We start from the raw sequence: 13,780 nt of genomic DNA, 5'->3' as shown, positions 1-13,780 counted from the left end.
ACAGTTGGTTGGTTTTTCTTTTGAGTTCTCCTGAATTTTCTGTCTATTTGGGGGTCCCTCCATGGTGGTCCCTGTGCTATGGCTGGTGTGGGGCACCCTGAAGGGCTGTGGGGAGAGAGTCTGGAGCAGTCCCCAGTCTGTGGTGCTGTGTGGGCAACAGGTAATTTCATTTCAGCCTTGCTAAGTGCTTCGTTCACTAGCATATCAGAGACCCAAACTCACAACTTAGTGTTTTTTTTCTTCCAGTGTTTTCTTGTTACTCATATACTTGTAAAGGCATGCTGAGAAGTCCCCTAAAGGACAGACAGTCTGCTGACGTGGATGCAGAGCATGGCCCTTGCATCTCACTGCCTTACCATCAACAGGATGCAAGTCCAAAGGGCTCTGAGACTGCATTTTGACTGCAGGAGGTCCCAAATCCAAGCTCCCCACCTACTGCTGAGGGGACAAAGAAGATACAGTGGTAAGTACCTGCCTTTTTACCTTGACTTTCGAAGCCTGCATTGTGGTCCAAGCTGCAGCAGGTGAGCTGCATGCAGTGCATGGGCCATGGTGACCTGTGGTGACCATAGCTAAGGCAACTTCTTTTTCTGTAGCCCACTGCTCCTGCTGGTGATGCAAGGTGTATGACAGGCTGGTTGAGGCTGATCGGGGGCTTACGCAGGTTGACATGGTAGGAACACGTGCCCTAGTGATGCCTTCATCTTTGAACTGCTTTATTATACCAAAAAAAATGATTAAAAAGAAAACTTCTTGCAATCAAGTGCTATACCAGCAGTTTTTTTTCTGGTGGCTAACTCCAGTTGTTTAGTGTTTCTGGCCAAGCAGTGAGCTATGGGAGGGCTTTCCTTATTGTCACTGCTAGAACTGCAGGCCTTCACTGAGGCTCCTGTTTTCAAATCTCATCTTTGTGCTGCGGTAAGGGCGGCTAGCTTGGAGCCAACTTCTTTCCACAATCCTGCTGCTGGTTTTGATGCCCAAACAGGGGGCTAGGCTCTCCTGGAAACACCGGCAGTCGACTGCACTGCTGCATGGGTTGGCTGGGAAGTGGTACCTTAGAAAAGCTCTGCCTCAGTGCAGCAGGAGATCTTTCCTCCGCCATTTGCTGTTTCAGTTTCACAGAGGTCATCACTTACATCACTTTCACATACGCTCTACTCTGGGCAGATAAGAGGTGATAAAGGAACTTGTTTTATTTTCGTGCCTTGACCTGAGTGATTCACTCAAATGATCTGACGGTGCCCAGAAGACGTGATTAAATAGCTATGATTGGTTAAACAGCAACAACGGCTCCGGCTCTACACTTTGGGGATGCTTCTTTGCACTTTTTAAATCCTGGCCCTGCTGATAGCTGGAGTGTTATCTAAATGCTCTTTCATGGGGGTTTGCCAAAGTGCAAAAGAACCCATCTGAGAAATGTTGTGCTTGGGTCATTTTTTTAAGATTATGGGTGCAGTGAAGAAACAGCTTGTCCAGTTCTAAATATACTGTCCTTGACAGACGTGAAATAAGTCCACTGATTAAAATAGCTGCCTAGTTCCCAGTTTGAGATCTTACTGTATAACATCAGCGCTTGGCTGCCCTTCTGGTAAACTTGGAGAAGAACCGATTTCCATTTTGCTCCTTTTGAAATGAAAGACGTTTGAGGATTGTCATTCAGGAGGAATGTACCGATTCTAAGAACTTCTAAACAAGGCTCACTTCATAATGAATGGCAGTGGGAGCCCAGATTTATGGTAAGATTATTTGGTTAAACGTAGCCTGAAGCAATGAAAAATGAGCAGCCTAAAAAAGAATTTTGTTGAATATCTTGGCAGTTAAATCAAGTGGCCTGATTTATGAGAAACACTGAGTTATCTTTCTGCAAGCAGATTTGTGAGAGTGCTTTTAAATCCGTGCCCTTTGGAGGGGTAGCTCTTGGTGAGATGTAAGGTGTGCCTGCTCCTTCTGAAACATGATGGGACGTGCCTCCCTCTGGCTTTAAATGGCTAGGTGGAATGCTTGGTGGACTGCCAGCTGCCTAAGAGGGATGCTGGTGCTTTCCTGCCCTCAGGCCTTCCTCAGCTGGTGGATGTGCAGGGAGCAAGGCCTGGCTGCAGGAGCACGGAGCCCCGCTGAAGGGATGGGTGATGAACTGCAGAGGGATAGAGATGTTTGAGATCCGAGGGGAAACCAAGAGGCATTTTGGTGCCTTTGGTTTGGCACGTGCTGCCAGAGGGACAGCCCACCCCACCGTGGTTGGTGGAGTGGCTCCTTCTCCAGGTACTCCCCATAAACACACACACACATGGCTGGTGTAGCCTGGAACCAGTGGCTGGAGTTAGAGGTGGTAAGTCCCAGCCAATGCATGCACAGGTCATGGATGAAACCATGGCTTCATTGCAGGCTCTCAGGCTTTTGCTGTGGGTGTCAGTGGAATCCCCATTTTTCCTGTGATTATTTCTGCAGGTGTGTATGCACTGGCATCTGTGTAAACATGAATCCGAGAGCCACACTATTCCTTGGCAAAGCATCCCCTACGTGCCAGTCCCTCTTAAATTTTCCATTCATCTATCTGAACAGGTCTTATATTGTGTATGTCTCCAGGAGTCTTATTTTTGCCCACGTGAAGCTAACTGCCTATAATAAAGTCATGATAATTGTTTGACTAAAGTAAGAGCCAAGATTTCAAAATAAGAAACCCAAAACCAAATCCACAGCTATTTTTTGAGTTCTAAAAAAAAAAAAAATCATATTTCTTTTTTAAATGAATCTCTCACCACTTAATAGGAACTTGCTGTTCTGTAAGACACCGAGGGCTTTTTTCAGCACATGCTAATCCTCGAGTCAATGGAAGACCTAAGCAAGCATTTAAAGGTAAGCATGCGCTCACACACTTGCTGAACTGGGACAGAGCACCCAGTGTTTTCCTGAATTGTGTCCCATGTTTCAAAGGAGGCACCTTTGTTTTGCCAAACGGTTCATTTATATATTGCAATGTGCTGAGTGCTCAGGATAATCCCATTTGGAGGGAAAGCTACACTTGGGAAAAGCTATTTTCAGTAGCTCTGTTTTCTCTAACCCCATTTTCCTAATTATGATCAGCTAATGCTGACAGACCGGTTCACAGAAATTAAACCCCATTATATACTACAACCAAGTCAATGAGGCCTGGAGTCGGACCCCACTTTAACATAAGTAAAATAAAGATCCCCTGTGGCTTTTAATTCCTTTTTATTTAGTTACTTAATTGAACCTGCACTGCTCTTCCTTTGTAATTGATTACCACACAGAAAAGGTAATGAAACAGAAAACTTTATTTTCCCTCCAGTGATTTTTATGGTTATCATGGAAGTGTTTTTACTGCTTCATTTTGGGACATAAAAATTCTCAGTACAGGCAAAGGGAAATCAATGTTAGCTAATTGAAGGCATTTACATGGTTGGAAGATTAAAAGCTGTTTGTTGCTTTTTGTTGTTGTTGGTAACTCAACTTTGATTTTTCAGAACAAGAATTAATCTGGCATTTGATTGTCCCTTTCTTTTTTCAAAACTGAAAATTTTGAGGATCTGGTCCAAAATCCACTAAAGCCAAATGGGAATTGTTCCATCTAATTCAGTGGCTTTGGATCATGTTTTAGAAGCACATATTCACGACATATTTATATATGTATACACACACAGATGCCTATCTTCTATATGTGAAGTTTGTCAGAACTGGGATTAGTCTCTGAGGAAGATAAGGAAGGATTTTTTTTTCCCCCTGGACTTAAGGAAAAAATGATGTTAATTTCTCAATCCTATTATTTCCTTTAAATCTCATTTCTCTCATGCTTCTAATTTAATGGGTCGAGTTTCACTTCATTTTGTACATGCTCTCCCTTTTAATTTTCTTCCTTTTTATTTGTTGTCTGTCTTGGCTGCCTTCTGCATGGCAAGGGTCTCCCAGGCTCAATTCACCCAGCAACCAGCAATGCCCACAGCCTCCCCACGCCTTGTGAAGTTATGGATATTTATTTATGATGCACGGTGCTGGCTGAGTGTTAAACAACTCAAGTCTGAAAATCTTAATGAGTTGCCAACTTTCCCCACCCCTTGCCTTTGTGCATACAGCTTTTTGCCTTGAAGCAATTTTAATAAAGACTCTGTAACAACATGGTGTTGGCATAGCATGAGCAACATTATTCCATCTGTTTCTAGGGAAAATGTAAAAACATGTGTTAGTATAACATTGAGGTTCCAATTTTCAACAGTTAAAAATCAGGCAACACTGAAGTTACAGGCTGCTTTTCAAAGCTATTTAGTGATTTTCATTGCCTTTGTTTTTTGGGAAGCCAAGTTCAGACGCCTTTAAAAAAGTCTCGTATTCAAAGAGCTTTAAGTACCCATCCTTGGAAACTAAGACTCTGTTAGCTATTTTGGTTCGGGCAGCCAAAATCCTTGCTTTCTGTTGATAGTGTTGCAGAGCTGATATGTTAAAGAGTATTCAGTCTCTCACTGTAGAGATGAATGAGGGCTGTAAAATGGTATTTGCAAACATTCATCTCGATTTTATGAGAATTAACCTTCCATTAGGCAGAGGGCTTGAGCATGCTGATTTTAGTATTTTGCCAAGCTTAGATAGATATTTTAAAAAAGGAACTTTAAAGGGAATATTCATTTGTGTATGTGTGCGTGTTATGATGATATACTGGGCATACTTTTGACTAAACATCACGTTTTAAACAGTGATGATAGAATATCCTGTCAGTTCAATGGTGTTGATATGTGCCAAAAATCTAATTTTATGAGTTATATAGGTACTGTCAGGAAACAAAGTGATGTAGCATGTGGCTTCCTGGCATTTGTACCTAGTGAGAACAGCTTTTACTGTCAGTGCTGCAAACTCAAACCAATGTTCACAGGGAGGTACTCATCAGCACAGGGCAGCGTTACTGCACAGGGTGTAGAGCAAAAGTGATATTGTACAAATCAAGTGATTGAAGAGCAAACAGTGAACAGTGACCTGATGCTACAAACAAGGAAGAACTGGTTGGAGATATCAAAGTTGGAGGCAGCCTTGGCTGCTGTGATCATAGGATGGTGGAGTTCAGGATCTTAAAAGGTGGGAGAAGGGCAAAAAGTAGGACCACAACTCTGGATTTCAGAAGAGCAGATTTTAACCTCTTCAGGGATCTGCTTGGAAGATTCCCATGGATTATGGCCATGGATAGAAGAGGGATCCAGGAGAGCTGGCTCCCCAAATCCATCCCAAAAAGCAGAAAATCAAGTGTAGGTGGCAGGAGGCCTGTATGGATGTGCAAGCAGTGCTGAGGTGCATTCAGACATACAAAGGAAGCAAGTAAGGTGGAAGCAGGGGGAGGTCACCCAGGAGTACTGTAGAGATGATGTCTGAACTTGCAGAGATGAGGTTTCAGAAAGCTGAGGCCTAATTGAATCTGGTGAGAGATGTGCAGGGCAACAAGAAAGGTTTCTGCAAGCACAGAAACGGTGTAAGGGTGAGAAGGGAAAGCATGGGCCCACTGCTGAATGGGGCAGGGGAACTAGTGACAAATGACATGGAAAAGGCAATGGTACTTAGTGCCTTCCCTCCTTAGTCTATACTGGTAAAATTACCCTCCAGGAGTCCCAAGCCTCTGAGGCCAGAGGGAAGATCTAAGCCAAGGAAGAAGGATGAAGGGAAAATCATGCTTCACCATCTAGAAGGAGATGAACAGGAGGGTTGGACCAGGTGACCTCCAGAGGTCTCTTCCAACCAAACAGTTCTGCAGCTCTGATCTTCTAGTTTCCTAATGATCACTTCACAGAGCAGACACCATACAACAGGTGAGTCACCACGTCATGGCTCTTAACTTTTAATTCTAAAGTAGAGTTCAGAACAAAAGTAGTCTGAAGGATTTTTTTTGTTGTTGTTATTGTTGTTTCTGTTTTTATAAAGCTTTTCAGAAAAATACTTGTGAAGAACAAAAGTGTATTAAAAAATGGAAGGTCAATTTGTGAATGATCCATTAACCAATCTTATACTAAATGTATGATAATTATCATTAATGCTTTAAGCAACTCTTCTACTGCTTACTTTGCATGAGTGTGTACCAGCATGACTGTATACCAGCCTTTGGTTTGATTCTTCTGTCACTAGCAGGCATCAGTTGAATTCAAGACTGACACTTATAAAAGTATTTGGAGCTCTCCTTAAGAGTTAAATAGCTCAAGGCTTCTTGTAGGTTGATCTTTGAGGTGTTCATGTATTGAGTTCCCCCTAAAAAAAAAACACCACACCTGTTTAATATGTTATATAAGAGTAGTGGAGAAATACACTTCTTTATTTAAAAACCAACTGATATGTATGCTAGGTATGGATACCAGACTCTATGTGATAACGTTTACTTGTGGTTATTCTACTTGATGCATGCAATAAATTCAATATACATGGTACTGCTTACCCCAAACCTATAGGTAGCGTGTGGTTCAGAGGTTGTTTTGATGGTGCTGGTGGCAGCAAGATGCGTATGGGTTTTTTTGTCTATTTTATTTCTGTCTGGGCATTAGGAAAATTTACTTTGGATGCCACAGTAAGCTGTAGTAAGATACAGGAAAACAATTTTACAATGGTTGCTGTGCTATCTGATGTGGTCAATTGCAAATAAATCACGTGCTGAGAAGCAGCCTCTGTTCCTCCTCACCCTTTTGCATATATGGCTCCAGTTGTGCTCCCCAATACAGAGTGCGTGAGCCTCTCACCCCCCTGTGAGCAGTCCAGCATCCCCAGCAGCTGTGGACTGCCCTTGAGACCAGCAGAGATCCTGCTCGCCAGCCCTTGGCAGTGGTTCCCTGCAAAGGGGACCCGGGGGGACCATTCACATCCCCTGACCGCCAGAACTTACTGCTCACAAATTCATGCATTTTTTTTCATGAGGTGTGACTCATCAGAGTCATCAAGCTGCGACCTCGTAAAAGTGGCTTTTGTAGAGCGATAGAAACCACAAGATCCCATTACAAGCCATTTTGTTTTCAGTGACTAATGGAAGGTCAGCAGTAATCAGACGAGAGGAAATTCTTAACTCTTTCTCAGATTCCTTTTTTCCTCTTTAGTAAAAGCAAAGCTCACCAATAAATGAAATTCAGCTCAGGTGGGTATTCTTTGTACACAATGCACCAGTGCCTGGTTACTTGACATAAGATTGCCAAATGTCTGTCCAATTTTCTTCTTTTTTTTTTTTTTCTTCTTCTTCCTGCAAAAACTGTTTGCTGCTTGTAAATACATTTCAGCTACTTCAAAGTTCTTAAAACAACTTTTTTTTTTTTTTTTTTTTTTTTTTTTCTTTCACATTTGTGATTTTATGGATCATATAAGTGAACACGGTAAGGAGGAAAGTGTCAAGGTTGCAGGCCAGATTCCTGGGGCAGATGAGCAGACCTTCAAGGCCAGACAACAGAGCAAGCCGATGGAGTCAGTGTAGCCTGGCTCTTCAGTCAAAATTGCAGCATTGGGACTCAGGAGGTCTCACTCGTTAATTTAATTGCACATGACTAGCTAAATGAAGAGGGTAAAAGGGCAAAGAGACACAGAAACGCATTTGCAAGCTTACAAAAAAGTTGAGTTGCATGTGCTGTTGGACCTGTTAATGTAAGTGATTCAACGTAGACTGACTTTCGGACCTATGCAGAGATCTTGTAAAATTAATGTGCATGGTATGCTGAAAAATGTAGGCACATGGGACTCATGAGCAAGGGCTGGGAACCGAGCTTACGGCTGACAGAAGGGGCAGTGCATGAACTGGGAGGCAGGCTATGGAGCAGCATATACACGTATGCTTTAATTGTAGAATTATTTTTAATGTCTGTTATGGGTCACTTTGACCTGGGATGAGGTGGTAGATTAAATATAGATGCAAGACTCTGTGGTGTAATGGGCTCAGCATTGTGCTTAATATTGAGGGAGGACTGTTGCTGGGGCCAGAGACCTACCGAGTCAACGCTTCACTAAGTGACCTTGAAGTCAACATGAATGTATGCGATATAATGCAAGCAATTACGTGTCATATTTTTCTGCCTCTCTTCCCATATTGCTTCCTCCATATTGTTATATCTATTTTCAGCTCAGTGCAGGCCTGGGGGATAGTAGCACATGACTCATGGACTGGACACCAGTGGCAATGCATTTACCCCGTGTCTGTTGGCTGAGTGCTACTGACTGAAATCGCTGGCTCTACCTCAGTTTGCAGCAGCAAAGTGTCTGGTCTTGCTCAGATCTAATTGAGAACTGGCACTTACTGTTCTTATCCACATTCTCACCTTATGAAATCTCTGAGTGCGTGCCAAAGTATCTCATGGCTTACCTCCCCCACAAGGGTGGACAGATTTAGGGAAGCTCTAAACAGCACAGGTAAGTGGAGTGATTTTTTTTTTTCTTTTTTTTTTTTTGAGTTCCTTATTTGTCTCTGTAAAGAAAACTGCTAAAAATGGCTTATAATTGCAGGTGAGGAGATGACACTTAGCAACAAATGAGCATCTGTGCAATTCCTCCCAGCCACAGTCCAGGGGAGTTCAGGAAGCTGTGTATAACCACAGGGAAGTTTTTTTCCCCAGCTTAAGTAGCTGGTGCCATTATAGGACTTATTTTCTGAAATTTGGCCCAAAGTGGTTCTAAAATCTATCCCCATGGCAGGGACAAAGAGAAGAGAGGCTTTTAAGACAGACATCTCAGTAGAAAACCTTACAGGCAGTGAACTAGGAGAACCTCATTATGTAGGGTGAGACATGGACTTCCCAGTGGACACCTGGTATTGTGCCTGGCCTCTGGGTCATAAGGAGGTGTCTTCACCAGGCAGTGTTGTCCCAGGCCTGAGAACCAGCTTCCCCTTCCAAGTCTGGTGCTGCAGCCAGCTGGGGTCACCAATCTGGTGAGGTCTTGCAGGTACGGGGGAAAACTGTGCTCCTTGTAGCAGTGCTTTGTATGGATTCCTACTTAGGACTGGATAACAGCAAAGGCTGTGCCATCTGCAAGGATACACAATAATGAAACTCAGGGGCTTCTTCTCAGGTGGCTGCATCTTTAAATGAGCAAAGCTAAATAAAAAGAGCATTATCAGAAGGCCTGAGTCTTTTGGAGTTACAGGTCAGTCATGTTGCTCAGCATCTATGTACCTATCACGTTCTCTATTTGATGAAACTAAAGCAAAGATGATTAAAACCAAGGAAATGAGCCAAAGTGACCCCTTGCTGGATAAATTGAACATAGTGACAGATTAGAGGCAACAGCAGGCTATCCTGACTAGAGCAATATACAGTTGATGGATCTGATGCAATGCACAAATGCTTCTTTCTTATGGATTTTACTGGAGTTCAGACATTTCCTGCCGGAGACAAGCAATGAGAAGAGATTTTTCAGGTTTCTTCTTACAAAATTTTTCATAATGGCATCTTCTGTATGGTCTTCAGTAGCAGCAAGATAGGTATCTCTTAGAAGCCCTAGAGACAAGCATAAGAACATTTCGATAAAATGATGACTGACTCCATTCCCTTCTCCGTATGCTGTTTTTGATCCACTTAATGACCCTAATTTAATGACTTCCTTTCCGCAGTACCAGGGGATCACTGACTGGGCATTCCTTAGTAGTTTGGGTCTAGCGGCTATTTGGCTAAAGATGAATGGAGTTATGCTTTCATTGGCTTGATTCTGTTGTTTTGCTTTCCACTGCCTGGGAACTTTGTGAAAGAAAATCATCAAAGTAAATAGTCTGTCCAATACTGCAGTGATGAGTCCTGAAGAGAAAAGTAGGCTGCATCATTTTTAGTACAGAACAAAACCCCTTAATCTGGGGACACCCAAAGACATGCCAAGCTGTGCTAGAGGTAGAATTCATCCATTCAAATCCAGGAGTAAAAAGGGGCTTTACATTTCTGCGAAACAGAGCTTAGATACTGCACTCAGCTTTCTGCCTGGCTTTAGGAGTAACTGCTCACAAAGTCAGTGAAATGTATTGTGCAGTGAACCCTATATTCAAGGATGTATTCAAAATCCTAGCACAAATATTGAGTATTTGAAGACCTAAAGTAATTGACATCCTGTCACAGAGAATGTGATTTGGATCTTTTTCTGGGACATCGATTTACAGGCTTCAGCTTTGAACATCAATAAAAGTGACCTTAAAATGGTCTCACAATGATGGAAGAATATTTGTTGGAATAAAGTGTATATATAAAGTGTATATATAACATGCATAGCAGCTGGATGGAAGATAATCAGATGAAAATATTGATGTGGAGATCAAATAAAAATCTAGCATCTTGCATAATCATCTTATATGAATGAAACACAATAATCCAGAGACTACTTTAAACAATTATTTCCTAAAATCCTGCCTTGCTTTGACCTTTTCAAACTCACCATTAAAATAAAAATGTGGAAAGGAAACTCATTAGGATTCTGGATATTAGTTTTTACTTTGACCTTACAGCTCATGCAGGAAAATTGTAAGTGACTCTAAGGAATACTTAATAAAATACATCAGAAGTCCAGAGTGAATATAGCTGTGAGATATAGTATTGCACGAGCTGCTTTTAGATTGGCACTAATCAGTTGCTACCTGCCAGGATGGTTGATAGGATATTAAGCAAATGCCTGAGGGCTCATCACTTCTTACTGAGGTGAAAGCAAGCCCATGGTCCCTGCTATTAAACTGATAAAGCAGCTCCCTGAGTCCGTTATGGCTTTGCTTTACAGCTCTGGCATTTGAGAAGGTCTACCTGAATAATTCTTCCACCACCGCGCAAACCCGGGGACCAAATGTTTCTGGCTTGGTACCCTGTTGGGTGTTTGTCTGGGTTGAAGAGGCAAGGCTGGTGAGCTGATGTGTGTCACCATGCTTGGGGCTGTTTTCCTAGACATAAGCACCAGGCATGGGTGAACCAAAGCTGTCCTAAGATATTCAAGAAGTAAAACCATTGAAGACTGCAGGTGTGCTCTGTCCATCTGTGGCTTGGCAGAACATAAAACTCACCACCACCTGAGGTTGACACAGTATAGGTGCTCTTGGAAGAACAGGCACATATAAGATCATTTTGGCTTTCCCTTCAAACACCTGTCATACACAATGCACAGCAAACTGGACAGATCCTTTTTGTTCTTGCGAAGTGCAAAAGGAGCACAGACACAGAGATGTACATGAGAAAGATATTTTTAATTCTAGATAAGCAAGTAGTAGACAGGGAAGAACTATAAAGTTATTGCTTGTGAAGTTTGTGTGCCGTGTATTTAAGTGGATACTGGATATGATAAATTTATGCTTTCCTCCTCTTTTTAAAAATGTGAATGACATACTTCAGCTGCAGAAATTTCAGCAATGGTTGGGTATGGGGTATTAGCTGCATACCTCTGCACTGAATCCCACTACTTCTGTTGCATCAGACTAACTGAGAATTTATTTTCTCTTTTGCAGAAAAGGATCATGGTTTGCTCTTTGGCTTTTGCTTAACTGGCCAACAGGTAAATCCTGAGTGAACAGGTCAGCTCAGGAACAAGAAGGATCTAAAGAGATCAAAATAACAGTAAGTGTCAACATTCACAAAAGTTCTTTTTCTTACTCTGTGAAAGCAGCACATGCACATTCTCAGTGCTACTGGTTACTGAAAGCCCCATTTTGTAACCTGGGCTTCAGGCTGTGCCCCTCCAGCCACAAACAGGTACATCTTTTGGAGATAATGCAAATTTGCAATTGCTTATGGGAACAAGGCAGATTTTTTCCCCTGCTCTTCACTTTACGTGGTGTGTAAAATTTGGCCCTAAGAGTTACAGTAGAGTGCAATTGGTTTAGCAATATATGGGGATATGAACCCTGATGTAAGTCGTTTAAACAGGTGCCATGTCATATTAATTGTAAACAAAGGGCTTGCTGCACCACCTATCTGGTTGCATTAGTCAAAGTTAATGAATTATTTATTTATTAAGAGATGTCCTCCGGCATCTTCACATTCTGCTGGAAATTTTTCAGATGGCAGTTCAGGCCCTGCAGCTCAGCAGAAGCATACAGTTAGCTATGAAGCGTGCCATCAGCATCATCAGCGGCAGCAGGAAGCACAGGGGAAGGGTACTGGAACAAGTTTCCTGTACTTTATTTTTCCAACCCTTATAATAATTGCCCTCTGTGTTGGCCTGTGTTGTTCTGATTTCTGTGCCCTTCCCCTCTTATCTCCCCAGCAACACCTGAGACTTTGCTTTCCTCCAGTTAACTTAAGTGATCTTACTTCCTTTGAGTCTTACCCATGGTCACCTATATACAATATGCATTATTCCTTTGATTTGCTGTGTGCTGCTTCAGCATTTCTGCTAAGTTAACTTATTCGTGATCTTAACATTAAGCAAGTGCTTAAATCTTGAACTTTAGACTATGTCCAGCGGAAGGGAAGAGAGATAGATTGCAGATTATTCTTTAACACCTATCATCATCCTTTCCAGGGTTTATTTGTCACTATTACCAAAATCGGCATATCTGTCCCATTACGTGGCTCTTTATAAAGCCTCTGCTCTTCGTTGTTTACATTTGCTTTCTTCAGCATTTAGCAGGTTCCTTGACACCTCCTGCTCTCTTCTGTCCTGTGCTGCCTCCTGTGTCCCCAGGACCTCAGGCAGAGCCCTCCTCCCCTGAAGGGCCTCTCCACGCTTGCTGCTGAGGTGAAGCATGGTTGAGGCCTCACCTCGAGTACTTTGTACATTTTTGGGTGTCACAATATAAGAAGGACATCAAACTATTAGCATCCCAAAGAGGGCTGTGAAGATGGTGAAGGGTCTGGAGGGCAAGAAGTACGAGGAGTGGATGAAGTCACTTGGGTTGTTTAGCCCAGAGAAGAGACTGAGTGGAGGCCTCATGGCGGCCTGCAGCTTCCTTACGAGCAGAGCCTGGGCTCCCAGCATCTGCTGTGTTGCCCCACACACTTGACAGGATGAGGAGCACCAAAGCCAGGCCTTGTCACTGCAGCACATAGGTTTGCATCTTGTTTACTCACAAAATTGTCCAAAATCACACAATGTGCTTATCTTCTGTTGAAGCCCTTGGAAGCAGCCCATCAGCCTCAGAAGTTGAAACAAATTAGTTGTAGAGCTTGTTTTTTCTTCTTTGTGTGTCCCAACTTCAGAAGTGAGAAGGATTGCTATGTCTGTCACATAGCAGTATTCTGGGACTTCATTCACTAATGCATTTAATGCAGATTCAATCTTGAAGTGAGAAGTCCAGTAGAAGTCACTGCAATTAGTAAAGCAAAATCATATCTCATTTTAATCTTAAGTTCTTTCATATAAGTGATCATAACAGCCAAGTCACTTGTCTCTACCGGGATTTAGCCTCAGAAGAAAAGGTTGCAGCCTGATGAGCTATGCCATGACTGCTCGCCACTTGGTTTCTTCACAGAGGTTGGACGTGGCAGCATCTTGCTGTCATGATTGCTGCACAGACCAGCTAGGAAATTAAATGTTTCATTACGATAATTTCGATACTTGCACTGATTTCCCATGGACTCATAATTGAAGACATCACAAAAGAAAACAAACTTCCCCCAAACAATTGTGTGTGTCTAAATCACCTACATATGTTTCTTGTTCCTTGCTATGCATGGGTTTCTTTTTAATATAGCTCTTGGCACGACAGAAACCATGCTGGTGACATTACTGGTATTGTTGGCCTGGAATGTTTTTAATAACACCAAGCTTGTTGGTACAGAGCGTGAATTAGTTGTCAGTTCTTGAGAAGTCAAAATTTAATTGCTGATCAAAAGTTTAAAATATGATTTGTATTAGCGACGGTTTT

General features: G+C 42.4%; 1 long non-coding RNA gene across 1 annotated transcript; it reads left to right on the top strand.

Annotated features, from left to right (window-relative positions):
• Window positions 1-279: 279 nt before the first annotated feature.
• LOC311435086 lies at window positions 280-5,726 on the top strand. Its single transcript, XR_014691922.1, has 3 exons — window positions 280-463; window positions 2,770-2,856; window positions 5,602-5,726. It is a non-coding gene; the product is annotated as an uncharacterized lncRNA (long non-coding RNA).
• Window positions 5,727-13,780: the final 8,054 nt, after the last annotated feature.

The sequence above is a fragment of the Aythya ferina genome (genome assembly GCF_964211825.1).
Source record: "Aythya ferina genome assembly, chromosome: 3".
Classification (NCBI taxonomy): domain Eukaryota; kingdom Metazoa; phylum Chordata; class Aves; order Anseriformes; family Anatidae; genus Aythya; species Aythya ferina.
Note: the sequence above shows the minus strand (reverse complement) of the source record. Positions and strands in the feature narration are given on the sequence as shown.